The sequence below is a fragment of the Podarcis filfolensis genome (assembly GCF_964270895.1).
Source record: "Podarcis filfolensis genome assembly, chromosome: 8".
Lineage (NCBI taxonomy): Eukaryota > Metazoa > Chordata > Lepidosauria > Squamata > Lacertidae > Podarcis > Podarcis filfolensis.
The window spans coordinates 66,430,945-66,456,910 of NC_139611.1; positions in this window are offsets into that span (position 1 = coordinate 66,430,945).

Sequence of the window (25,966 nt, forward strand, 5' to 3'; positions counted from 1 at the left end):
CCGACGAGGTATGCAAGTGGTCAGACGATCCTTTACGTACCTTGGTCTCAAGCTGTGTAGGGCTTCATACACCAGAATCAGAACCTTGAACTGAGCCCGCTAGCTAATTGGCAGCCAGTGGTGCTAACCAATTTATTTTATTTATGAAAATATTTCTCTACCGCTGTGCCATAAAATATATATCACGGTGGTTTACAGCAATATAAAACCAAACAGTAAAAGTCGTAACAAGTTAAAAGCAAGTTAAAACCAAAATAATTAAAAACAAACTTCAGTAGACCACTGTGGTCTAATAGTGGTGATAATCTAAATATGACAGTACAGTAGCTTTTATTTTTGTAACACTGTGTGGAGAGGAAAGAATAGATAATTTCCCCAGAACAAGATATTACCTTATCCCACTTCTCTGGGCAGTGAGAAATTCTTGTCCAGGTTTGATTTCCTTTGGAAGGAGGTTGCTAGAGGCTAAGACAGGCTTCCTCAACCTCGACCCTCCAGATGTTTTTGGCCTACAATTCCCATGGTCCCTAGCTAGCAGGACCAGTGGTCAGGGATGATGGGAATTGTAGTCTTAAAACATCTGGAGGGCTGAGGTTGAGGAAGCCTGGGCTAAGACTGCAATCTTGACTCCACTTACTTGGGAGTAAATCATGTTGACTTACCCCTGAGTAGACATGGCTAGGACTGCAGCCTTATTGGCATGCATTGGTGTTATTCTACTTTAAGTTTCTGTGCTGGTTTTGGGATTTCAGTGTCAAATATGTTTATTGTTACCTATGTTATGTTTTCATTTTGTTCTAGGTTTAATTATGGTTCACCACCTGGCAGACTTCTGTTGGGAGGTAGCAAATGCAAAGAGTAACTCAATAAATAAATTCTTTGCAAAATTTATAAATATGCAGGCTGAGCACAAGTGGAGTTTAAACCCAACACCAAGCCAAGACCCATTGATCCTATGTCTGAGCTCTGCAGGCAGTTTCCTAAGATGCTCTTAAAGTTTCAGTGTCTAACTGCAGTTTTTGCTTCACACACAGATACCTAGATCAGCTGGGGTGGCAGGAAGTGTCTATCCCACTCCTTGTTCCAGGAGGTGCTGGGTACCAATTAAGGCCTATGCAATTGGTTAAAATCTCTCTTGAGTAGCCAGTCATTATCATGATTGCTTGGTATTGCTTTAATTGTTTTTCTGTTGTTGGTACATCACCCTGATGTTAGGCAAATACTTCTGCAAATAAATGACTAAGCTTTCTCCTGGTCCAAAACTTCAAATTTTACAACAATATCACCGCTTTGTGTTATAAGAAACTGTGCCCCACAAAGAGTGTGCTGGGAGCAGAGCGCTGCCTGGATGCCCTGTAGTTACTAAATAAAGAGAGTGCGTTATTTGCTCCCAATTTCATCCATCCCAACCTCTCTCGGATGAAAATAGGGACTTTCTTGTGCGAACCTTGGCTGGCCTTTGACTTTGCTGCTGTCTGTGCCCATGGCAGTCTTAGTTATCTGGAGTGTTCCTGTCCCCTGCAATCAAGGACCCAGCTAGGACAGGGTGAGGCTGTCCCATGAGAGCAGTGCAGGAGGTTTGGGATCCAGTGGATCCTGGCCTGGCTCGGCCTCTTTTCCTACCTTCTCCTCTTGAATGCCCCATTCTGGGGCTTTTTGCTGATCAGTGGGCATAGGAAACCCACCAGCAGCATTTCCACATGCCCAGAGGACGCTGGTCTGCTAGGATGAACAGTGCATTGCCCCATCAACCTCAATCTGCCCTCAACCAACCCCTGCATGCCTGCCTTCTTACTTAACAATGGGTGGCTTAACAAGAGTCGAGTTCCCCCTCAGTTTTGCCCTGGCAGAACTCAGTAGGGAGGAGGATGGGCTCTGCCTGTCATTGACTCCTGTCCGGCTCCCTGCTTTCTGCTTTACCTGCCCCAGTGGGCACCAGGACCACTGCCCAAGCCTGCATGTTTGGTGGGCAGTCATTTGTGTCATTCTGGGCCTGTCCATATCTTAGCTTAATGCAGATTGTTAACCCCCTCATCCCTGAAGGCTTATCCTCCTCGAACTACTGCTGTCCTACCCTATCTCTTCCCTAAATTCAGAGATTTCCTGGGCTCTGCAGATTGCTCTCCTAGACATATTTATTGAAGGTACTGTAGTAAGTAACTGGGACGCAGGTGGCGCTGTGGGTTAAACCACAGAGCCTAGGACTTACCGATCAGAAGGTCGGCGGTTTGAATCCCCGCAATGGGTTGAGCTCCCGTTGCTCGGTCCCTGCTCCTGCCAACCTAGCAGTTCGAAAGCACGTCAAAGTGCAAGTAGATAAATAGGTACCGCTTCAGCGGGAAGGTAAATGGCGTTTCCGTGCGCTGCTCTGGTTCTCCAGAAGTGGCTTAGTCATGCTGGCCACATGACCCGGAAGTGGACGCCGGCTCCCTCAGCCAATAAAGCGAGATGAGCGCTGCTACCCCAGAGTCAGTCATGACTGGACCTAATGGTCAGGGGTCCCTTTACCTTTAAGTAACTAATAAGTCAAACAAATAAACATGTTGGAAGGCACCTGGAGTGGCTGGGGCAACCCAGTCAGATGGGCAGGGTACAAATATAACAACAATTACAACAACAACTTTCTGAGAAAGCCCTGAGAATCTGCTTGCAGTTTTTGCATTGCCTAGTTTATTTTTGGAGTAATCAGATCACGAGTGACCTCCCTGCAAGCAACACAGTGCACTCCCTTGCCTGTGCTTCATGACTCTCAAACTTTGACTCTACAAATGAGGAATAAAAGCTGTCAAAAGGGGCTGGGATCAGAGAAGACCGACCTTGAATCAAGGGACACAGTGGTGCAGTATTAGGGGAGGAGATGGCTGGTTGCTTCACACTAAATAAAATGATGGCTGAGTGATACAGAGTCTGTCCGGACCAGGCTAATGCAACCATTGTGCTTTTTGACTAGTCATGCTATTTCTCCCAGTCCTCCTCCTCGCTTGCATCTGAGCAGGCAATGCAGCTGAGTGAAGAAGACCCTCTTCACTGTCACTTCCATGGTCATTACAATGGTCTCTATCTAGACACAGCTGTGAGCAAATTCCAAAGAATTCAAACTGATTTGAGGGGCAGCTGCTGAGCCATGGACTTAGGAAGGAGAATAAGAGACAAAGGGAGAAGCCTTTTTTAAAAATAATAAAAATAGAAAGGCGCAAATCAGGGACATCCCTGGAAAATGCAGAGACGCCTTTATATTATTTTATACATTATTTAGGACACTGATCTCCTCACCCCCCAAGAAAATGGGGAGAAAGGACTGTTGTGTTCTATTTCCTCTCCCATAATTCTAAGGAGAAAGGCAGTTCCCATAATCTAGATCAGGGTCTCCAGCTGTTGTTGGACTACAAATCCCATCATCCCTAACTAGCAGGACCAGTGGTCAGGGATGATGGGAACTGTAGTCCAGAAACATTTGGGGACCCAAGTTTGGGAAACACTGATCTAGAGTGGGGGGGGGATGTCATGCCCAGAGGGTCATATGTGGCACTTCAGGCCTCCCTATATAGCCCTCAGAACTCTCCCCTGGTCACAGCACCCCTCCCCAGCTCTGTTTTGCACCCCCAATGTTTTTGCCTGGCCATAATGTCTCATTGAACTTTGATAATGGGACATTGCTAAGATAGCATCGCTCTGGGGCACCATGGGAAACAAAATGATCACATTAAACATAGAGTTGGAAGGACCACTAGGATCATCTAGTGACCCAGCCTTTCTCAACCTGTGGGTTCCCAGATGTTGTTGAACTACAACTCCCATCACCCCTAGCTAGCAAGGCCAGAGCTCAGGGATGATGGGAGTTGTAGTCCAACAACATCTGGGGACCCACAGGCTGAGAACCTTCTGCAATGCAGGAATCTTTTGCCTAACATGGAGCTTTAACCCACAACAACCGTGAGATTAAGAGTCTCGTGCTCTACCATCTGATATATCCCAGAGCTAATGGCTGCTAATAGTTTTTTGGGAAGAAAAAAAAGTCTTTATTGTATTGTATGGTTGCATTTTTCAAAAAAAATTTATTCTGTGAGCTGCCCAGAGAGCAACCTTGTTACAGTTGTACCTCGGGTTACAGACGCTTCAGTTTACAGACTCTGCTAACCCAGAAATAGTACCTCAGGTTAAGAACTTTGCTTCAGAATGAGAACAGAAATCGCTCATTTAGCTCCATTAGCTAAAGTGGTGCTTCAGGTTAAGAACAGTTTCAGGTTAAGAACAGACCTCCAGAACGAATTAAGTTCTTAACCTGAGGTACCACTGTATATCATGATGAATAGATAATGAAAATAATAAGGAAGTGTGTGTGTGTGTGTGTGTGTGTGTGTGTGTGTGAGAGAGAGAGAGAGAGAGAGAGAGAGAGAGAGAGATACAGCATTCCACCATGGGAGTTCCCAGCTACAATTTTACATAGTACAGACCAAGGTTTTGCACCTTGTTGAGGACTGGGCCATTGCCTTAAGACTAGAAGAATGCTGCTGAACCAGGCCCATGGCCCAACGAGTTCCGCATCCTGTTCTCACAGGGGCCAACCAGATGCCCATAGGAAGCCCAGAAGCAGGACCTGAGCACAAGAACACTCTCCCCACCCTTTGGTTTCCAGAAACTGGTTTCCAGAAGCATCACTGCCTCTGACCACGTAGGTAGAACATAGTCATCACGGCTAGTAGGACAACATACCCACTCTAAAAAACAGACTTTTTGCAGTCTGGAAAGGGACCAGGGAATGCATTGAAAAGTGAACAATGAACAAATGATTCACGGGATGACCTATAAACACTCTGCAAGGAAATCAAGACGAACGCTTGCTGTCGTATAACCTCCTCACGAACAAGTCAGAACAAATGCTTGGTAAAGACTATTTATAATCGAACGTCAGTGTGAGCACTGTGCAAGGAAATGGGGATGAATGCTAAATAAGCAGGTCATCCAGAGGATTTAAAGTGTGCCTTTCTTCTCTAAGAATTGTAGAGCACTGATTCCCAAACTTTTTTGGACCACTGCCTTCTTGGTTCCATGAACTTCTTCCTAGCACCCTCTACTCTACCCTATTAAAAAAAAATAATTATTCAGAATAGTGGTTCGCACGGCCCACTAAGGAACATAATAACACAATAGATTTCAAAACAGTAGCAATTTATTCAAAATCCATTTCAAACTATTTCGTTTAATTCAAAATGCTGATGAACTTGTTCCAGTGGTACCAGCTTTTCAAAGCCTGATGGTCATCTACACCTCCAGCACTCTCCCCCACTGCCACCCCCTTACGTCTTAGCACCCCTCTAGGTAATCCTACTGCCTCTCAGGGGCACAGTACCACCACAACAGTCCCCTTTGGTGACCAATAATACCTTTAAGCTAAGTGCAAACTAGCTCAAAAGCTGTTCCACTTCAGGCTCATCCTGTTACCAGTCACTCAGACAGGCAAACATTCCTGGTGCCAGGGAGTGTTTGCATTACAACAGGTAGAGGCTCAGGGAAACAGTTTGCCACCAGGTTTTATCAAGCTTTTTTTATTTTTATCCCAGTCCCATTGTCTCAGGTATCTCTCTTGTTTGCTCATGGGCTTCCTCCTGAAGTCAAGGCACTGAGGACAAGGAAGCTGAGATAGGCAGGTGGTTCAGTCATCAAGAGTGGTGACAGAGGAGAAGACGGGAAGGGCTTAGTGAAGGATCATAAATCTCGAGGAGGAACAAAAGGGCCCCAGTCCCCTTTCTGGTCAGGCTGGTACAAAGCAGGAAAGGCAAGGCAAACATGGGTGGATATCTGCCAGCGGAGGCCCGAGAAGAAGCAGACCCAAAGAGTCCCGATGATTTCAAAGACAGAAAATAATGGGCGTGCCAGTAGGATAATATTTGACAGCTTCATTCAAACAGAACCAGGAAACAACAGTCACGTTATTGACTTCTGTTGTGTCGTTCCATGGACCTGGGTTCCACCGTCAACAGCGTAAAGGCTGGCCTTCGGTCATTTCTTGCAGGTTCCCCCGTTAGACTGTATTTTATTTATAAAAATAGTTGTATGCCGCTGTGCCATAAAAATATATATATCAAAGCACTTTACAGCAATGAAACCATAAAACCATTCAATAAAGCCATAAAAAGTTAAAACAGACATCACTTAACCTCATTGACACATGCCTTAAGTTGCATCCAGTTTGGATTACTGTAATGCTCTCCGCGTGGAGCTGCCTTTGAAAAGGGCTCAGGAACTTTGGCTGGCTCAAAGGGCTGCAGCCAGATTGTTGACCAAGGCTGGTTATAGGACTCCTTGGTTATAACAGCTTCACTGGCTTCTACTCTGTTTCTGGGCTGGCTATGACCTACAAAGCCCTACATGGCTTAGGTCCAGGCTATCTGAAAAGCTGTATTCCTTCTGCCCAGGCTCTGAGATCTTCAGCAGAAGCCCTTCTCTTGGTTCCACCACCCTCACAGGCACACTTGGTAGGGACACAGGAGAGGTCCTTCTCAGTGGCTGCTCCCAGACTTTGGAACTCCCTAGAGATACAAGACTGGTCCTTGCTTTTGTATCATAGAACCGTAGAGCTGGGACCATGGGGGTCATCAAGTCCAACCCCCTTGCATTGCAGGAATCTTTTGCCCAATGTGGGACTCAAACTCACAACCCTGAGATTAAGAGTCTCATGCTCCATGCATGTGGTTCTGTGCTTGTTGTCCTTCCAGCAGCAGGTGAAGACTTTCTTCTCAGGCTTCAACAGACTTTGGGGAACTGACTGCTTTTAATGAAAGGGCTGGTGCCATGCTGTTTTATTGTAATGATTTGTGTGTTTTTAATAGATTAAACACACATACACACACAGAGAGAGAGAGTTTTAAGTTTATCAATGGTTAATTGCTTTTTAATAATGTTTTTTCCTTATGTTTTTAACAGTTCTTTCTCATCTATAAGCTGCCTCAGTGTGAAAAGGCAGGGTATAAACTAATAAACCAACCAACCATTGGGGAAGGATCAAACTCTGGTCCATGGGCTTCGGTGAGGTACTCTACTGTATGACTGGAATGTGGTTGAAGATGGGAGATGGCCATAGCTGTCAACTTACAGATTTGAAAATAAGGGACCAGCAGCCTTGAAAATAAGGGACTAGCAGCCAAAATAAGGGACCTGCAGCCTCCCCTGTTCCAGTCACTCCAGTCTTCCTGTCCTCCTGCAGTCTCGTCAAACTCATGCTGGTAGTTTTGAGAACACTGTCCAACCAGCTTTGTAACCAAAGGTTCAACTGAATAGAATCTGAATCACATGCACCACAAGGCCTATGCAACCTCAACTTAAGATGGCTCCCCGGCCTGGCTTTGCACTGCAAAGTTTGCAGCAGCACGTGCAACAAAATGGCGTCCAGCATTCAAAAAACCGCTCAGCTTGCATTAACTAGCCACACACAAGGCATGCAAGCTCCACCCCCCAGTCATTCTTAGACTTCTTATTGGGTGAGCAACACAGCCAAGCAACACAGTTGGAGCCTCCCTCCTCCCTGGCTGGCAGGGAGGGAGGGAGAGGAGCTGCTTCCTTTGAAATTTAAGGGACATCATTTAAGGGACATCCATCAATAAGGGACAGCAGCGGGACATGGCGCTGGAATAAGGGACTGTCCCTTCAAATAAGGGACACTTGACAGCTATGGAGATGGCACGTCCATTGCATTCAATATTCACGTTGATTTTGAACTGTATGTTTTAAAGCTTCTTTTGTTTTTCAGATTGTTCAATAGAATTCAAACCATAATTCAATAAAATACAATATATAAGGAGGGAAAGAAACAATAAAAATGCAATTTAAAATCATTACAGCATCTAGCACAGAAGATCTAATCATTTTACAAGACTCTCAGTGATCTTCAAGCTATCTATGGGAAATGGGGGGGGGGGGGATGTGGTGCAAACACACCAAAAGAAAAAAAAAGAGAGAATTTTCACCGGAAAGAATTTTATATTTCGGGGGGGGGGGGGACAGTGAAGTAATCATAAGAAAAGTCAGAACTTTGTTTGATTTCCTTGCACTCCACATTCCACCCTCATTTTCTCTGTTCTCTTCTTATTACTTATCCCACTGAAACCAGAGGAAGTGCTACTAACAAAGATTGAAATAATGTGAGGAAATCAGACCCTGTCGTGTATGGCAATAAATTCATGTTTTCTTATTGATACAGTGGTTCCTTGGTTCTTGAACATTTCTGTTGACGAACGTTTCAGAACCTAAACACCGAAAACCTGAGAGTAAAGCCTTCCGTTTTTGAACGCGCCTCGGAAGTCGAACGGCTTCCGCTGTGTGTTTTTCAATTTTTTCAATTGAATTTGCAGACAGCCCTTTCTGCCTCGGTTTTCAAACGTTTTGGAACTTGAACGGTCTTCCGGAATAGATTATGTTCAAGAACCGAGGTACCAATGTATGATGTTGAATATAGAGGGGGGTGTGTGTGTGTGTATGAATGACCTCTGTGGGGACAGACTCGGCTCACTTTCCCTACTGTGTATGGCAGCTGACAGGCTTTGTTGAGTCAGCTCAAACTTACCCAGAATTTTGCAATCTGAAAATCTGCAAAGAAGCTATTTTGATTCCACCATACATGTCTGCTTTGTGTCATTTCGAAAGATAATTTTTGCATTTTACGGTTTAGCATTGTGTTTTTGTGGGTTTTTTAAATTACACATTGGGGAGCGGGGCACCATAACCTTTGCAGTGCCGAGGGCCTTGAAAGATCTCTACCTGGCCCTGAGCCAGAGTCGCTGCTTCTCACCCCCACTGTGTTGGCTCCTCCATCCCCTCTGGGCCAGAAGGAGAGGCAAGTGACCGCAGAGGCTGCAGTGGCAGAGGGGAGCAGCCGGTTCAGGGGTCCTTTCTCCGTGGGACCCCATCTGGGAGGTGGACCCTTGGCAGGTACCCAACCATTCCTACGGTCGACGCCAGCCCTGGCTGCAGCTCTTATCTTCCGCTGGCCTGCTTTGGTCGGTTTGAGCAACTTCCCTTCTCTTCCTGTAAATGATGAGAAGGGAGATCTGGGAGTCGGATTCCCATCAAGAGCTGCTCCTAGCTGGCAAATGTTGCTGAATCCAAAGACCGCCCCGGCAGTGATCCAGAGCTCTCTCTCTCTCTCTCATTAGGGGTGGTCCAGCACTCTTTGTGACGGGCTCCACCGATTCCCATCCATGTCACACAGCTGCATCCACTCTTGTTATTATCTCCCCTGGGCCCAGAAGATGGCCAAGGCTGCCCGTCTCTGGGAAACCCGGAGCCAGCCTTGGGGAATGTCAAATCTTTTCCCAGGGAGAGTTTTGAGGCAGCTTGTTTGAAGAGGGGATTAACCCTTCACAAAACACTTGTGGAAATGTCGGGGCTGCGCGAGGGCGGGCGGGGAGGCACAAATGCGGCAGCACTCTGGCTCTCCATGCTTCTCCCCACCACCACTGCCACCGCCCCCCAGGATAAGTGGGTCGCTTTGATTGAAGCAGAGTCGAGGGCAGTTCCTTTGGCCGGTGTGATCTGGACAAGAAAGGCAGTGCTGGCCTCGGATCTGGGGAGACATGTTCTGAAGGCCATCTCCTCTCGGAGTCTGTACGCTCCTTTAAATGCAAGGCTCACATGTGCCCAGTCTGTTCTCATGCTCATTGCTGCACCCAGCCAGTTCTTTGGCCTGTGGTTTAGGCTTATAGAAATATAAGTGGAAGGGACCACGAGGATCATCTATGCCAACCCCCTGTAATGCAGGAAGCTTTTGCCCAATGTGGGGCTGAAACCCATAACCCTGAGTCTCATCTTCTCCTGAGTGAGCTATTTTTCTCCTCCTCTCTCTCCCATCCATCCTGTCGTACTGAGAAGTGGTAGAAGCTGTGGAACCAGGAAGAGCTATAGCCCAGTACTGGAGCATGAAAAATGTTTCCAGGAACTTTGGCATGCAGGTAAAAAGGTAAAAGGTAAAGGACCCCTGGACGGTAAAGTCCAGTCAAAGGCAACTATGGGGTTGAGGCACTCATCTCACTTTCAGGCTGAGGGAGCTGGCGTTTGTCCACAAACAGCTTTGCGGGTCATGTGGCCAGCATGACTAAACCACTTCTGGCACAGCAGAACACCATGACAAAAGCCAGAGCGCACGGAAACGCCATTTACTTTCCCACTGCAGCAGTACCTATTTATCTACTTGCACTGGTGTGCTTTCAAACTGCTAGATTGGCAGGAGCTGGGACAGAGATCACCCTGGGAGATCACCCCGTTGTGGGATTCGAACCACCGACCTTCTGGTCAGCAAGCCCAAGAGGCTCAGTGGTTTAGATTCCCTACCACTGAGCTACTGTCCTTGACCCTAACCCAGGAACATAGGAAGCTGCCTTACACTGAGGCAGAACCATTGGTCCATTTAGTTCAGCCTTGTCTCCACTGATGGGCAATGGCTTCTCATGGTTTCAGAATGTCCCAGCCCTACCTAGAGATGATTGCATGTGGGATCTTCAACCTGGTGAATTAGGTGGACGCAGTGAATGGGTAAACTTTCCTTATTTATTTACAAAAACATTTTATAAACTGCTATGTCCTTAAAACAAACAAACAAAAAACCCCAACAGCAATAAAATAATTTTTTTTTAAAAACTGTGTTGGACTGTGACTAGGGAAACCAGGGTTTGTATCCCTCACTCATCCATGAAGCTCATGGGGTGACCTTGGGCCAGTCACCTACCTCACAGGGTTGTTGTGAGGATGAACTGGGGAGGAGGAGGAGGGGAACAATGTACACAACCTTGAGATCCTTGGGAGAAAAAGGTGTTTTATAGATGTAATGAATAAATAAACAAATTGTGGTAGGATGTGTCCTTAATTGCCTGTGTAGGCCGGGCGGAATAGGAAAGTTTTCAGCGGGTGTTTAAAAGTTGGCACAAGAGCTGCCTGCTGAATCTCTATTGGCAGAGTGTTCCAGAAGACTTGGCCAAGGACACTCAAGTCTCGGTTTCTTGTTGTTGTCGAAGGAAGCTCGCCAACTCGGGGATGGCCGACGATGCTCCTGCGGATGATCTCAGAGACTGAGCTGGGGTATAAGAGTTAAGGTGATCCCCGGGGAACCCTGGAGCAAAGTTGTTCAGGGCCTCCAATTAATACAAGGACTTGGAACCTAGCAGATGGGCAGCTAGTGCAGCTGTTTTAACAATGGTGTTGTATGATCTTGACCAGAAGCTTCCATCAGCAATCCGGCTGCTGCCGCATTCTGCACCAGCTGGCGCTTCCAAGGGCAGCCCCACACAGAGAGGCAATACAGTAGCACAGCCTCAGTATAAAGTTGCCTTACACTAGGTCAGAATATTAGTTAATATGATCTAACACTCTCTGGCCTGATGAGCAGTAGCCCTCCAAACCAATGTCCAATGTGGGGGAAGGCAGGGCTGGCTGGGGGAGGGGAAAACAGCCTTGCCCCATGGGCTGGAGATTCCCCATGGCTGCCCGTTAGAAATAAAATGTCACTGTTATTGACTGTCTGTATGTATCACAAGTTTTCAAGGGTTCTGGTCCAAACCTCTTTAGAGGTTCAAGGCTTTGGCGCAACCCGAGAGGCTGCCCTGCATTCTGCCAGCAGAGCTGGGCAGATAAAGGGCAGGAATTGAACCTTCAGCATTTGAGGTCCTCAGCTAGGTTGCATGACTCAGAAGTGCTACAGACCTTGGGAGAAAAAACCCACCAAAAGCTTATCTAATACATTGTGTGATGATACATATCAGCAACTCAGACAACAGCTCAAAAAATGTGGGTCAAAGGAGACACTGGGGGTGTATGTGCTATGCCTTTAAAGCACATTTTGTCCTTTGAAGAATTCTGGGTTTACCCCTCCCAGAGTTACAATTCCCAGTAACCCTTAACAAACTACAGTTCCCAGAATTCTTTGGGTGTGTGTACTTGGAATGTGTTTTAAAGGTATAGTGTGTACGCAGTCTGAGTAAAGAAGAACAGTAGTACCTCAGGTTAAGTACTTAATTCGTTCTGGAGGTCCGTTCTTAACCTGAAACTGTTCTTAACCTGAAGCACCACTTTAGCTAATGGGGCCTCCTGCTGCCACCGCACCACCGGAGCACAATTTCTGTTCTCATCCTGAAGCAAAGTTCTTAACCTGAAGCACTATTTCTGGGTTAGTGGAGTCTGTAACCTGAAGCGTATGTAACCTGAAGCATATGTAACCCGAGGTACCACTGTAAATGGAATTTTCAAGTGCTTGATGCATTTCTCATACACCTTGTGTCTCTCCAGATGTTGGGGAGCCCTCAACACCCAACAGCTTTGGTTGGCATGGGCAATGTTTGGGGTTGATAGGAGTTGTCATCTACCAACATCTGGCAGGCCAGATGTTCTCCAGCCCAGATGCAGAGTAGCATTTTCCATTCTTACAAGAACCCTGCAAGTTTGGTCAATATATTGCAGGTTGGGCTGGGGGAGTGCAAAAGCTGTGGCAACATTGGAAGCAGACTCACGGTCACTTGGTCACTCCTGGTCACTTGCTAAGACCAGTCAAGGAGACCCTCATGGAAGGCTGGTGTTAAAAGGACTGCATGCCTCACTTATTCCATGTTACAGAGATCCAATGAAGACCCCCTCACACCCAAATCCCAGAATGGGTCCTACTCTTAAAGCAAGTCTGGGGGAGTGGATCCAGTCAGTGGGCCAGGTTCTTTCATCACCCACTCCAACTATATCTCACTGTGAGCCAACCCTGGCAGATGAGTGGGCCACCAACTTGTCAATCAGCTGACATCATCATGACATCAGGAACAACTTCAAAGGAGTCCACAGCGATCCTCTTGAAGTCTGTTTGCAGGCACTATTGGGAGCCAAACCGCTTCTACAAATTCCCTCTGCCTCGTGGGCCAAAACTGGGACCTGTGCTGAGTCTAATTTGGCTCGTGAGCCACAAGTTCCCAACCTCTGTCTCAAAACATTGGAGCAGGATGGATGAGAAGGAGTATACAACTGGGAGCCACCGCAGTATGAAGCCTTCGGATTGGCTAGACCTAGAGCCTAGTGGCCAACTACTGCTTCCAGCAATGCAGTGCTGTCTGTGCTTCAGATTCTACATTACAGTACTTGGAGCTTCAAATTTCTTTTGCCTCCAGCTTCTCCATATCCCCTAGACTTAGAGAGGGGCACAGCTGCCCACATCCTCAGGTTCCTCCTGACACCCAGCTCATGCCAGACAAAGGTACACTTCTTACTAGTGACTTAAAGCTGAGGTGGGTAGGGAGGGGGGAAACAGTTGGGGTTGCCTGGGCTTGACCTTGTTTCTCGCTGAGTACAATGAAGGATCACTGTTTACGTTTGCATCATTTCTATCTCTATCTCCCTCTTTCCCCAGCATTCAAGTGTTTTGGCGTTAGAACCCTTTGCTGAATTTGATTGTCCCGTATCTTCTCAAAGATACTGTCTGCCCTATCTCCTTGCGCTGGTCAGGAATCCGTCAGGCTGCAGCACAGAGCTGGAACTGAACAATTTAAAACAATCACACTGTCTTCTGCTACTGATAATATTCTCGTGACCTTGTTTCTGGTGGGCGAAGTGTCACTCTCTGTATCAGAGAACCTGGTTTGTGTTGGAGACTGCCTCTTGTACAGCACATCGCAGTCGTCTAATCTCAAGGTCACCAAGGCAGAGATGACAGTAGTCAGGCCTGGCGAAGACCAAATATCAATACAGAAAGCTGTGTACACCCGGTTAGAGCATTAGTCCATCTAGTCTAGGGTTGCCATACCTGCTTGCAAACTGCATGTACAGTCTCCATTGTTATTATTATTATTATTATTATTATTATTATTATTATTATTATTAACATTAGCATTCTTCCCACTTGGAGATTCAAGCTCCCAGCCTGTGACCTGGATGGGACTAGGCAAACCTGGAGACTTCAGGTCAGACTTGGAGGTCTGGCAACCCCCTGGACCAGCGCTCTAACCAGATATGAGCAGCTTTCTGGGTTCATTTTTGGTTTTCGCCAAGCCTGACTACCATCGTCTCAGGCTCTGGGATGCTCCTGACCTAGCAGCCCTAATATATTCCAGTATTTGTGGTCACGTGCCTTACTTTACAGAGGACGGTCCTCTCTTTGAAGGGTTGCCCTCTGTTTCTTTTTTTCTTTCAGATTTGTAACCAGTTTTATTACACAAAATTTAAAGTTCAGCAATGTCTGCTTCTCACTGGTTTGCTCCGGCATGCTTCTAACGACGCCAGAATCACCTGGGTCCATGATGGCAAGTGTGCACACTCTAGTACTTGCCACAAGCTGTACCCAATTTGAGATTGTTACTGCTGTTTTGGCCAACAGAGCCTAGTACTCAGTTTCTGATTTCCTTAGAGATGGAAGGTTGTTGGCTCGGACAGCCATCCTCCACTGCCAGGGCTCTCTGGTCCTGGTCAGGTTTAAAGATCAAGACCCCTACGAAGGGAGAGCAGCAAGGGGCCTTGACACTGCCCATCTGCAGATAGCCTCTGGACAACAGGCTGAGCAGACATGCACATCACCTGGTCAGAGTCTTCTCCACTACAGCGAGATGTATTGCATTGGAATGCATAAATTAGGATAGGCACTTTATTTATGCATGTGTATGCCTCATTTTTGGTGATGCCTTACCTCCTTTTTTTATAGCCACCCTGCCAGTTTTGTCCGTCTACTCCAGGGAAGAGGAACCTCAGGCCCGGGTGCCACATGCGGCCCTGCAAGCCTCCCAATCTGGCCCTTGGGGTTTTCCCCAGGCCACATCCCACCCTAGCTCTACTTTCCACCTTCCTTGATGGTTCTTGCCTGGCTGGCTTAACCTATGAATAATGTTTCTCATTTGCTTGGATGGAGGACAGAGGGCTGTGGGTGTCAAATGTAGCCAACTGTACAGTGGCAAAATTCATATTGTTGCACTGCCCCCTTTTGCCTCTGGCTCTGGCCACCATTCACATATAGCCCTCAGGAAGGAATGGGATGGAAGATGTTCCTTGTCCATGCCCTACTCTAATTAGCAACAGCTCTCCAGAGTCTAAAGAAGAGGTCTTTCCCATTGACCACTTCCTGATCTTTCTTAGATTGTAACTCTTGGGTTTGTTCTTGCATTGCTTGTTTTGAATTAGCTGTTATGCATTTAGCTGCTAGCTACATTGCATCTGGAGAGAATGGGACATACATTTTAACTACTAGCTAAATAACTGGAAATACCAGAGATCGAACCTGGGACTGACATCCCAAGATCAATGTCCTCATGGGCTTCAAAGGACTGTAGCTCAGTGGTAGAGTTCCATCCCAAGCACCTCCAGGTAGGGATGGGAAAGACTCCTGCCTGAAATTCTGGAGAGCCATTGCCAGTCAGGTAGACAATACTAAGCCAGACAGACTCATGAACTGACTTGGTATGAGGAAGCTTCCTATGTTTCAGTGAAGGGCCATAACTCAGTAGCAGGGAATCTCTTGCATGAAGACGGTCGCAGGTTCAATCCCCGGGATTTCCAGGTAGGGACACCTCTGCACTAGTGATTTATACTTGACTGCCCACACATCATTGCTCTATACAGTGGTACCCTGGTTCTCAAACTTAATCCGTTCCAGAAGTCTGTTCCAAAACCAAAGTGTTCCAAAACCAAGGCACGCTTTCCCATAGAAAGTAATTTAAAATGGATTAATCCGTTCCAGACTTTTAAAAACAACCCCTAAAACAGCAATTCAACATGAATTTTACTATCTAACAGGACCATTGATCCATAAAATGAAAGCAATAAACAATGTACTGCAGTCGCACAATCAATCAATCAATCAGTAGCTGAACTGGGTTCCACACTGTCGCAAAAACAAAAACGCAAAATAAATTGTAAGAACACAGACCTCAGCGTAACACTCAAAACAGAAGTATGGCACACAAAACAGAGCATGTTCGGCTTTCAAAAAAAGTTCACAAACCGAAACATTTACTTCTGGGTTTGCAGTGTTTAGGTTCCAAGTTTTTGAGTACCAAGGAGTTTGAGAACCAAGGTACCACTCTATTACTTGTCCTGCAATGCTGCCCCAACCTTTCTGCACTGTTGCTGTCTGGAGGGATACCCTTGCACTATAGCGGAACAAAAAAAAAAAAAAATCCCCACCAAATCCTAGAACATTTGTGGTACAGAAAGTTGCAGAATTTAGCAAGCGCTCATGGTGGCTTCTGTGGTTCTCCTCCTCATTTAACCCCCACAACAACCTGTGAGGTTGGGCCCAAGGTCACCCAGTGAGCATCATGGCTGAGTGGGGATTATGAACCCTGGTCTCCCAAGTCCTAGTCCAACACTCCAACCACTAGGCCACAGTGCCTCAACAATAGCCATCTCCTCCAGCAATTTGACTAATCATGCATTGTGTGAATAAGTTTCTTTTATCTGCCCTGAATCTTCCAGCTTCCTTGGATGACCAGGAGTTCTAGTATTATGCTGGGGGGAAACTTTGCAGAATACACCTCCAAGGGGAGCCCGCCAGTCTAGAGGGTCCCTAAGTGAAATGATGTGGCTCACTCTTTAAACAAGCGGGGGCATGAGACCATTAGGTCCAACATCTTTAAACCTAGGTGCTTAAGCCGTTTGTGGATCTCTTTCTTGGCACAATCGCAGCTATTGTCCATTGTCCCAACGCCTCTCAAGGTATGTCGGGCCCAGGGTGCAGCGGCGGCAGCAACAGCCTCTGTTGCCCGGAGGAGCCCCTGCCCCTCTTCCCCGGCTCTCTTTCCAAAGCAAAAGGTTAACAGCTTTAATCCAGAGAGGTTTGCTTCTCTCTCCACCCCCCCCCCCGCCGCCCTGCACAGAAATTCTGTTTGTTCCCCCCCAACTTAGATTCCAGCACCGTCCCTGCTGGGCTTGCAAGCTGAACCCAGGTGCTGGGGCAAGGCCATTGAAAACAATACCAGAAGCTCTGGCGAATGGGTGGGAGAGTTTTAAGGCTGGCGTCAGCTAGTCTGCCTCCCTCCCTCCCCGCCCTTTCGCCGTCTATGCAGCTGCAGGACACACAATCAAGCTATCAACATTCACCATGCATAATTAGCAATCAGGACCCCTCGGCTGCTTTCACAGAAGCTTTTTGCTCTCCCCATCCTTCCCCTCCAACCCTCTCTCTCTCTTTCTCTCCCCCCCCCAAACAAAAGAAGCATTATTTGGTAACAACAGATTAAAGAGGAGAGTGAAAAAATAGCATCTCTTTTCAGGCATTAAGGAGGGGCTGGCGATTTTGGGGAGGGGGAGGCACTCTGGCCAAGAGTAGAAGGAGCGGGGTTCAGAGGCAGCGTCACGAGTGTCTGGGGAGCCTTTGAGACTGCCCTATGTATTTGGGGTGGGGGGGCGGAATAGAAGGAATGTCGTTTTAATAGCCATATTGCCAGAGATGTGGAAGCTTAGGAAGTAAGTGTGTGTGTGTGTGTATGTGTGTGTGTGTGTGTGTGCTAAGGGTGGGGGGTGTAAAACTGCTCCATTGATGCTTTGGGGCTTAGCCAACCTCACATGAACAGATGTGTGCTGTGTGTGTTTGTCCTACCTTGATGTGCTTGGGGAGGGGGCCTAGTCCCACCACCCCCGCCTCCCCAAATCCCATTCCAGGAATGCATCAGTGTCTGACGGAGGCCGCCCAGAGCCCAGGCATGCCGGAGGGAAATCCGCTAGCCGTGGAGCTCTGAAAATAGAATGTCGATGGAAGGGGGCCAGCCCTTCCTCAGGCATGGCGGTCCAGCCCAGGAGCCCCTGGCTCCTTCCAGGGACAGGACATGGCCCTTCGTCCCAGCCCAGTTTGTGACATCACGTCAGAGGGAGTGGTTGGGGCAAACTTTTCAGAGGATTTCTCCCCTCTAAGGGTGCTTCTGGGCCATTGCTGTTGTCGTGCGATTCCATCGCATGCCGGCAAATTCAGGTCGCACAGTAGAAGTTGGTTTTGTGCTGTTGTGCAGCAAACCGGTTCCCTACCCTAAACCTTTTGCAGTAAGGAAAGTGATGGGGAAACACACTGGGAAGTGTGGGACAAGGCTTGCTTTGACCTAAGGCTGCCTAACCTCCCAGCAGGCAAAGCCAACATCTATAACTTCCCTGCAAAACTGTTGTCAAACTGCACTGGTTTGGAGCAAATCGGACAACCTTGAGTTTGGGGGTGATGGCTATGACCCTTGGTCTGAGTACCAATTACTCAGGGATAATTGACGATGCTTGGGTGTTTAATGAAGATCCGTTCTGATTTGGTTGCAGAGAGGTCGGATGCTGCTGCATCAATGCCACACTTTCCAGTGCGTTGCCCCACAACCTGCAAAAAGTTTGGTTTTGAGGGGGAAGCCAGCTTGTTACGCAGGAGCATCAAAACATTGACCTTAATTGCACAACTTGATTTTCCCAGACTCTGCTTGAATCTCACCTGAAAATAGCAGCAGCCTGGAAGGATTCTGGGACCTCCTGGTCTACCATTGAGATATGACCTTGGTGAGATACAGGCAGGGGGCTCCTGGAGCCTAGGACCTGGGAGGTTGTATCACACCCATCCAGGGTCCAACAGAAAGCCCTGGATGGTAAATAAACATAAATTGTAACTTACTGAGGCATCTTTATAATGCTCCAAAATCTCTCACCCTCCGATTTCTTATTCTATGTAGAAAATCAATTTTCATCTCACTGTGTTTAAACGGATAGTCATGTATTCAGATCACATTCACACTATACTTTTAAAGCACTGTGATACCATGTTAAACAGTCATGGCTTTCCCAAAGAATTCTGAGAGCAGTAGTTTTGTTAAGGGTGGTGGGAGTTCTTAGAAGACCCCTGTCCCCATCCCAGAACTAGTTTCCAAAGTTCCTTTGGAGGGGGAGATTGATTGTTAAGCCATGTTGAGAATTGTAGCCCACAATCCCCATGTCTTTACCGATACTCAGAAGAATGTGCTGGTCTCTTACAACTGTGCTCCGAAACTTTTAGTAGCATGAACTTCAAGCGTCTAGACACGTGGGGATTCTGGAGTCCTGAGGTTGGCACACACTCAGCAGTCAAATTAAGAAACTTTATTAGGAATAAAAGGCAGAGGGGGAAGCAGGCAGAAGGTCAAAACAGAATACAAAATGAACCAGAGCACTGTGGCTTAAAAACCGGGAGATCCTAGTCTATTCACTACAATATGCTTGTTCTGGTCCACTGCCTTGTCCTTTGGTTCTGACTCCTTAAGAACATGGGGCTCAGTCACACTTTCACTTGTTCCATGTCTACAACGCCTGGGTCTGAGCAGTTCTCCCCTCACCCATCTCCTTTCCCAGGGAAAACCCACTCTTTGGTGCTAAGTTGGAGCAAACATCTATCCAGAGAAAGCCCAAATGGCTGTTTGCTCCAACTGAGTGTTAAAGAGTGGTTTTCCTTGGGAGAAAGCCACAGGAAAATGGAAGTCTGAATGAGCTCATAGTGACTTAACAGCGTTGGTCCACCTAGTTCAGTATTGCCTGCACTGACTGGTAGCAGCTCTCCAGGGTTTCCAGACAAGGGGCCTCTCCTGGACCTTTGCACAGGAGATATCTGCTGTTTAGCTACAGCCCTTCCCCAGAGGACCCTTGGGTTCTGACTTGTTCCTTGTTCATCTCTGCTGGCTTTTCCCTTTCCCCCTTGCCTTGCCCCTTGCCCTTGACTCCTACTTTGCCCTTCAGTCTTGACTGCAGGTTTAGGCCCATGGCGTCTGGTTCCTAGCTCACCTCCATGGGCCAACGCTGACAGTTTCTTATTTATACATATATGCAATTGTTCTTACTTTGCAGGCTTCATGCAGGTCAGCAGTGGTTTATCTATTTATTATTTCCATTGCTGCCATGCCCTTCATCAATTCATAGTCCCAGCATTGGTAACCATGCAAAAAAACCCATGGGTAGCATTAAAACAAATGTGGAGGCAAAGGTGTCCCTCCGGATGTTGCCAAACTACAACTCCCATGGGCCCCAGTAAGAATGGCCAATGGGTAGGGATGATGGGAGTTGTTGTTCAGCAACATCTAGAGCAGGGTTTTCCAAACTTGGGTCTCCAGGTGCTTTTAGACTGCAATTCCTATCATCCCCGACCACTGTTCCTGCTAGCTCAAGATGATGGGAGTTGTACTCCAACAACAGCTGGAGACCCAAGTTTGGGAAAACCTGATCTAGAGGAACAAAGGTTCCCCACACTTGATCTAGGGTCGCATCAGCACCTGATGAAACCACTCCCAAAGAAACCAACTCTGGCCCCTTTGGACTGGAACCACCATCAACCAGTTGCCAATGCCCCCTTTTGGGGGAAGGTAGTGGAGACGGCCCCATGGTGGGGCAGCTGCAAGCATTTTCGGAGGACACAAATTATGTGGATCCCTTCCAATCTAGGTTCAGGCCTGGGCACAGAACTGAGCTGGCCTTGGCCGCCCTGATGGATGACATCTGCAGACAGCCGGAGACAGAGAGTGTGTCCTTGCTTCTGCTTCTTGATCTCTCGTCGGCTTTTGATAGCATTGACCATGGTATCTTCCTGGACCAGCTCCAGAGAATGGGAATTGGGGGCAGTATATTACAGTGGTTCCAATCCTACCTTCAGAAACAAGTCCAGAGAGTAGCATGGGAAGAGTGCTTTTTGGTGCTGCAGGGGACTGTCTTATCTCCAGAGCTATTTAATATCACCATGAAGCCATTGGAAGTAGTCATTAGGGGCTTCAGGGCAAGGTGCCATTGGTATGTTGATAAAAGGTAAAGGTACCCCTGCCCGTATGGGCCAGTCGTGTCCGACTCTGGGGTTGCGCGCCCATCTCGCTTAAGAGGCCGGGGGCCAGCGCTGTCCGAAGACACTTCCGGGTCACGTGGCCAGCGTGACAAGCTGCATCTGGCGAGCCAGCACAGCACACGGAAACGCCGTTTACCTTCCCGCTGGAGAGCGGTACCTATTTATCTACTTGCACTTTGGGGTGCTTTCGAACTGCTAGGTTGGCAGGCGCTGGGACCGAGCAACGGGAGCGCACCCTGCCGCGGGGATTCAAACCGCCGACTTGATGATCGGCAAGTCCTAGGCGCTGAGGTTTTACCCACAGTGCCACCCGCGTCCCTATGTTGATGATGCTCAGCTGTTTTTCTCCATACCATCTGAATCAGGAGAGGCCACACAGTCTCTGGGTCATTGTCTGGACACAGTGGTGAAATGGATGAGGATTGAAGCTGAGCTGAGTTTGAATTCTGGCAAGACAGGGGCACTGTGGGTGAGTAGCACCCATGTCTGAGAAATTAGCCAGTTGCCTACTCTGGATGGAGTTGCGCTCTCCCTGAAGGAGCAGGTTTGCAGTTTGCAGAGTGCTTCTTCATCCAGCTCTGACCCTGAAGGTCGAGGCAGCCTCAGTGCTTCTTACCAAATGTGGTTGGTTTGACAGCTACAGCCATTCCTGGACCAGAAGGTTATTGCCACAATAGTTCATGCATTGGGTACTATGTGTGGCTTCCCTTATGCTTGATCCGGAAGTTACAATTAGTGCAGAATGCTGCAGCACAATTGCTGACAGGAGCAAGGCATTGCCACCATATAACACCCATGCTCAGAGATCTGCACTGGTTGCTGATCTGCTGCCAAGCCAGGTTCAAGGTGTTGCTATTAGTACACAAAGCCCTTAATAACTTGTGACCAGCTTACCTATGAGATTGCCTTACACCACAGGTGCCCATAGAACTTGTTTGTTTACCTACACTTTGGAACTCCCTGCCTACTGAGATCAAGCAGGTGCCTTCGCTGTATTCTTCCTGGCCTCTGCTAAAAACGTTCTTGTTTAGACAAGCCTACCCAGAAGCTTTGGGACGCGGGTGGCGCTGTGGGTTAAACCACAGAGCCTAGGACTTGCTGATCAGAAGGTTGGCGGTTCGAATCCCCACAACGGGGTGAGCTCCCGTTGCTCGGTCCCTGCTCCTGCCAACCTAGCAGTTCGAAAGCACAAAGTGCAAGTAGATAAATAGGTACCGCTCCGACGGGAAGGTAAATGGTGTTTCCATGTGCTGCTCTGGTTCACCAGAAGTGGCTTAGTCATGCTGGCCACATGACCTGGAAGCTGTCTGCGGACAAACGCCTACTCCCTCGGCCAATAAAGTGAGATGAGCGCTGCAACCCCAGAGTTGGTCATGATTGGACCTAATGGTCAGGGGTCCCTTTACCTTTACCTTTACCCAGAAGCTTAAAAACCTGAAGTAATTTTAATCTGTTTTAGTATTTGAACTTCTTGCATGTTTTACTGTAATGTAAATTTTGCCTGGTTTTATCCTTTGTAAAGGAGGGTCTTTTTTAAACATGTGATGTATACATTTTATGAAACAAATAAATATATATGTTTCAAACATTCTTATGCCACAGTCATGGCTCCCCCCCAAAAAAAACCAACCAACAACTCCTAGGTGCTGTTCAAGGTGCTGACTTCACAGACCTGCAATTTCAAGCACCCTTAGCAAACTGCAGTTCCCAGGTTTCGCCTTACCACTTAAAAAGTCAGGTGTAAGAAAGCGTTGGCCCTCCTGCCATTGGCCATGTTTGCTGGGGCTGGTGAGGGCTGTAGTTTGGCAACATCTGGAGGGCCGCAGGTTCCCACATACCTGGTTAAAGTGGTATTAGAGTGCTTTAAAGGTATGGTATGCATATGACCTAGGAATACTTACCATGTAACAGTAAGGTTGGTAGTACAATAGCGCTGTAAACAAGCATTTTGGTTTCCCTGCAAATGTCCCAGTCCTCAAACACTGCACTTCAACTGGGAGAAAGCTGCACTCGCAGAGCTCAGGCGATGCTGGATTTCAGCATCATTGTTGACCCTTGTTGAAGGATAACTACCTAGGTTGGGGAAGTGATCAACATTTTCCAACATTACACCACTGAGTTGGATTTGTGGTGCTGCAGAGGGGTTATTTTGTACTTGTTGGTGCAGCACTTTGGTTTTTTGGATGTTGAGCGACAGGCCAAGCTTTTCGTAAGCTTCTGCGAAGATATTTAGGATGGTTTGGAGGTCAACCTCTGAGCGTGCGCACACTACGTTGTCATCAGCATACTGAAGTTCTATGACGGAAGTTACGGTAACCTTACTCTTTGCTTTCAGCCTGCTCAGATTGTAGAGCTTTCCATCATGGACTTTGAAGACACTCGAACTCAGGATGCAAGGGAGAAACGTGCTAAGAGGAAGGCACGCTTGGCAAATCCACACCGTGATCAACTCCCACCTGGAAACCAATGTCCCCACTGTGGAAGGACGTGTGGGTCCAGAATTGGCCTCCACAGTCACTTACGGACTCATTGTTCAAACCGTGTTTATGGAAGACAATCTTACTTGGCTACAAGTGATCGCCAAAGAAGAAGAAGACCATGTAACATAGAGACAGCTCATTGTAACGTGCTCCACCCACACCAGCAAATGACACTGTAAGGGGTGGATGGGGAAATTCACAGTTTGATAACACTGAGTCATATGATAAATATGCTCAGGAGAGGGAGGACTCACCATAGGGTGCTTCCCCCCCTTTTCATTATTTGCAGTCACCTGTGGCTTGCATGGCATGAGGCAGCTCTGAGGCTGGAGCTACTCTTGCAGCAGAATAAGATGGGGAGAAGTGGTAGAGTCCTAAGCAGCTGGAAAGGACTGCTGCACTACAGACTGCAGGTAGGGAAAAATCAAGAATTTTCCCCATTCAGAGGTGCCTGTATGTAGCAAACTTATATCAGGTAGAAAAGTTTCACATTAGTAGATAGCTTGATGAAAATGTCAACCGAGAGCGCAGCAGCAGGAAAGGAGCTGAAAATAAAACTGCCAATATCTTAATGCCTTTATACAAAATCCATGTTGCAACTGTGTTTGGAGTACAGGCTTACCTTGGTTTTCGAACAGCTTAGTTCTCGAATGTTCTGGCTCCCGAATTCCACTGACTGTTCCAGTTTGTGAACTATTTTTGGAAGCCAAACATCTGATGGGGCTTCCGTGGCTTCCAATTGGCTGCAGGAGCTTCCTATAGCCAATCAGAAGCTGCACTTTGGTTTCCGAATGTTTTGGAAGTCGAACAGACTTCTGGAATGGATTCCATTTGACTTCCAATGTATGACTGTACTGTGTGCAGTTCTGGTTGCCTCCCCTCAAAAAAGACATTGTAGAGTTGGAAAAAGTTCACAAAAGGGCCATCGAAATGATGAAGGGGGTGAAGCGTCAATGAAGAAAGGTTGCAGCTTCTTTTGTTTAGAGAAAAGGTGAGTAAGACGCAGCAACATATGAAACTATGCATGATGGGCAGATGAACATATTTCTCCCTCTCTCTGAACACTTGAACTCTTGGGCACCCAGTGAAGCTGAACGTGGGAAGATTCAGGACAGATAAGAGGAAGCAGTTCTTCCCTCGGTGCAGATAAACTATAAAAATTCACCCCCACTAGAAGAAGGGATGGCCACCAACTTGGATGACTTCAAAAGAGGACTGGACAAACAGCCTTGTCCCAGTATACCTGAAGGAACGTCTCCATCCCCATCGTTTTGCCCAGACACTGAGGTCCAGCTCCGAGGGCCTTCTGGCAGTTCCCTCACTGCGAGAAGCGAAGTTACAGGGAACCAGGCAGAGGGCCTTCTCGGTAGTGGCGCCCGCCCTGTGGAACACCCTCCCATCAGATGTCAAAGAAATATACAACTATCTGACGTTTAGAAGACATCTGAAGGCAGCCCTGTTTAGGGAAGTTTTTAATGTTTGATGTTTTATTGTTTATTATTATTAATAATAATAATATTCTGTTGGGAGCTGCCCAGAGTGGCTAGGGAAACCCAGGCAGATGGACGGGGTATAAATAATAAATTATTATTATTATTATTATTATTATTATTAACCCATGGAGGAGCCATGATGGCTCTGCTCTGCCTCCAGAGTTGGAGGCAGCAATGCTTCTGAATACCAGTTGCTGGAAACAACACGAGGGGAGGCTGCTCTGGTGCCTGGGTTCTGCTTGTGGATTTTCAACTGGCGTCTGGCTGGCCTCTGTGAAAACAAGATGCTGGACTCAATGAGCCGGTGGCCTGATCCAGCAGGCTCTTCATATGGTCATCTCCTTGATGTGCTGATTTTCTACATGCATGGCAAATTTTTTACAAGGTGGGCGGGAGGGGGGAATATCCAGAGAAATACGACAACCCAGCTCCCCTCCACCAGTGGTCTGAAGTGGAATAGTCCAGAAACCTCGTTCTGCGCCATATGTAGAACGGCTTTCAGTGTGAAGAAGCAGCCACGTCCTTGGAGGAAGGCCCACTCAAGACATTATTCCGGGAGGCTCGCCCAATGGAAGGGCTCCTGGAGTTAGACAACCAGCCCTCCGAGAGAGCTGGGCACCCAAACTGGCTTTTCTAGGCACCTCTTTTCTAGGCCTGATAATGGATAAAGGATGGGAAGAAGAAGGACTGAAGGCAGCTTGTGGGACAATCTTCATAAGTTTGTGGACTGGCCCGAGACGGAGTGTTACCATTTTTAAATCCGGGAAGGCCAGCAAGGTGTCAGAACGGGCAGGATGTGAAACGCTCAGCCCTGCAGATTGCTGGCGCCAGGGAGGTGATTCACAGCATCTTAATGCGCAGGCCTGCATCTCAAGGCCGAGATCTGTTGGCCTAGGACTCAAAAGAGGGATATATATATATATATATATATATATATATATATATATATATCACATGCAACTAATAAACAGATGGGCCCATCAGGGAATGCAGAAGCAGATACAAATGTTATTTATTTATTTTCTGCGCACACAGACACATTTTTTTTTCTTCCTGGTTAAAAAAGAATAGGAGGGAGAGGTTGGGGAGTGGGTGGGGAGGAGGAGAGAGGGCTAAGCAAATGTTAGCAGCTGGTGGCCAATTTTCCCAGCGTCCGTTGTTGGGACACCCTAACAGCTGCTTCCTGCAGCCCTGCTATCTCATGTGCTCATCTTGAAGGATGTGGTACCAGT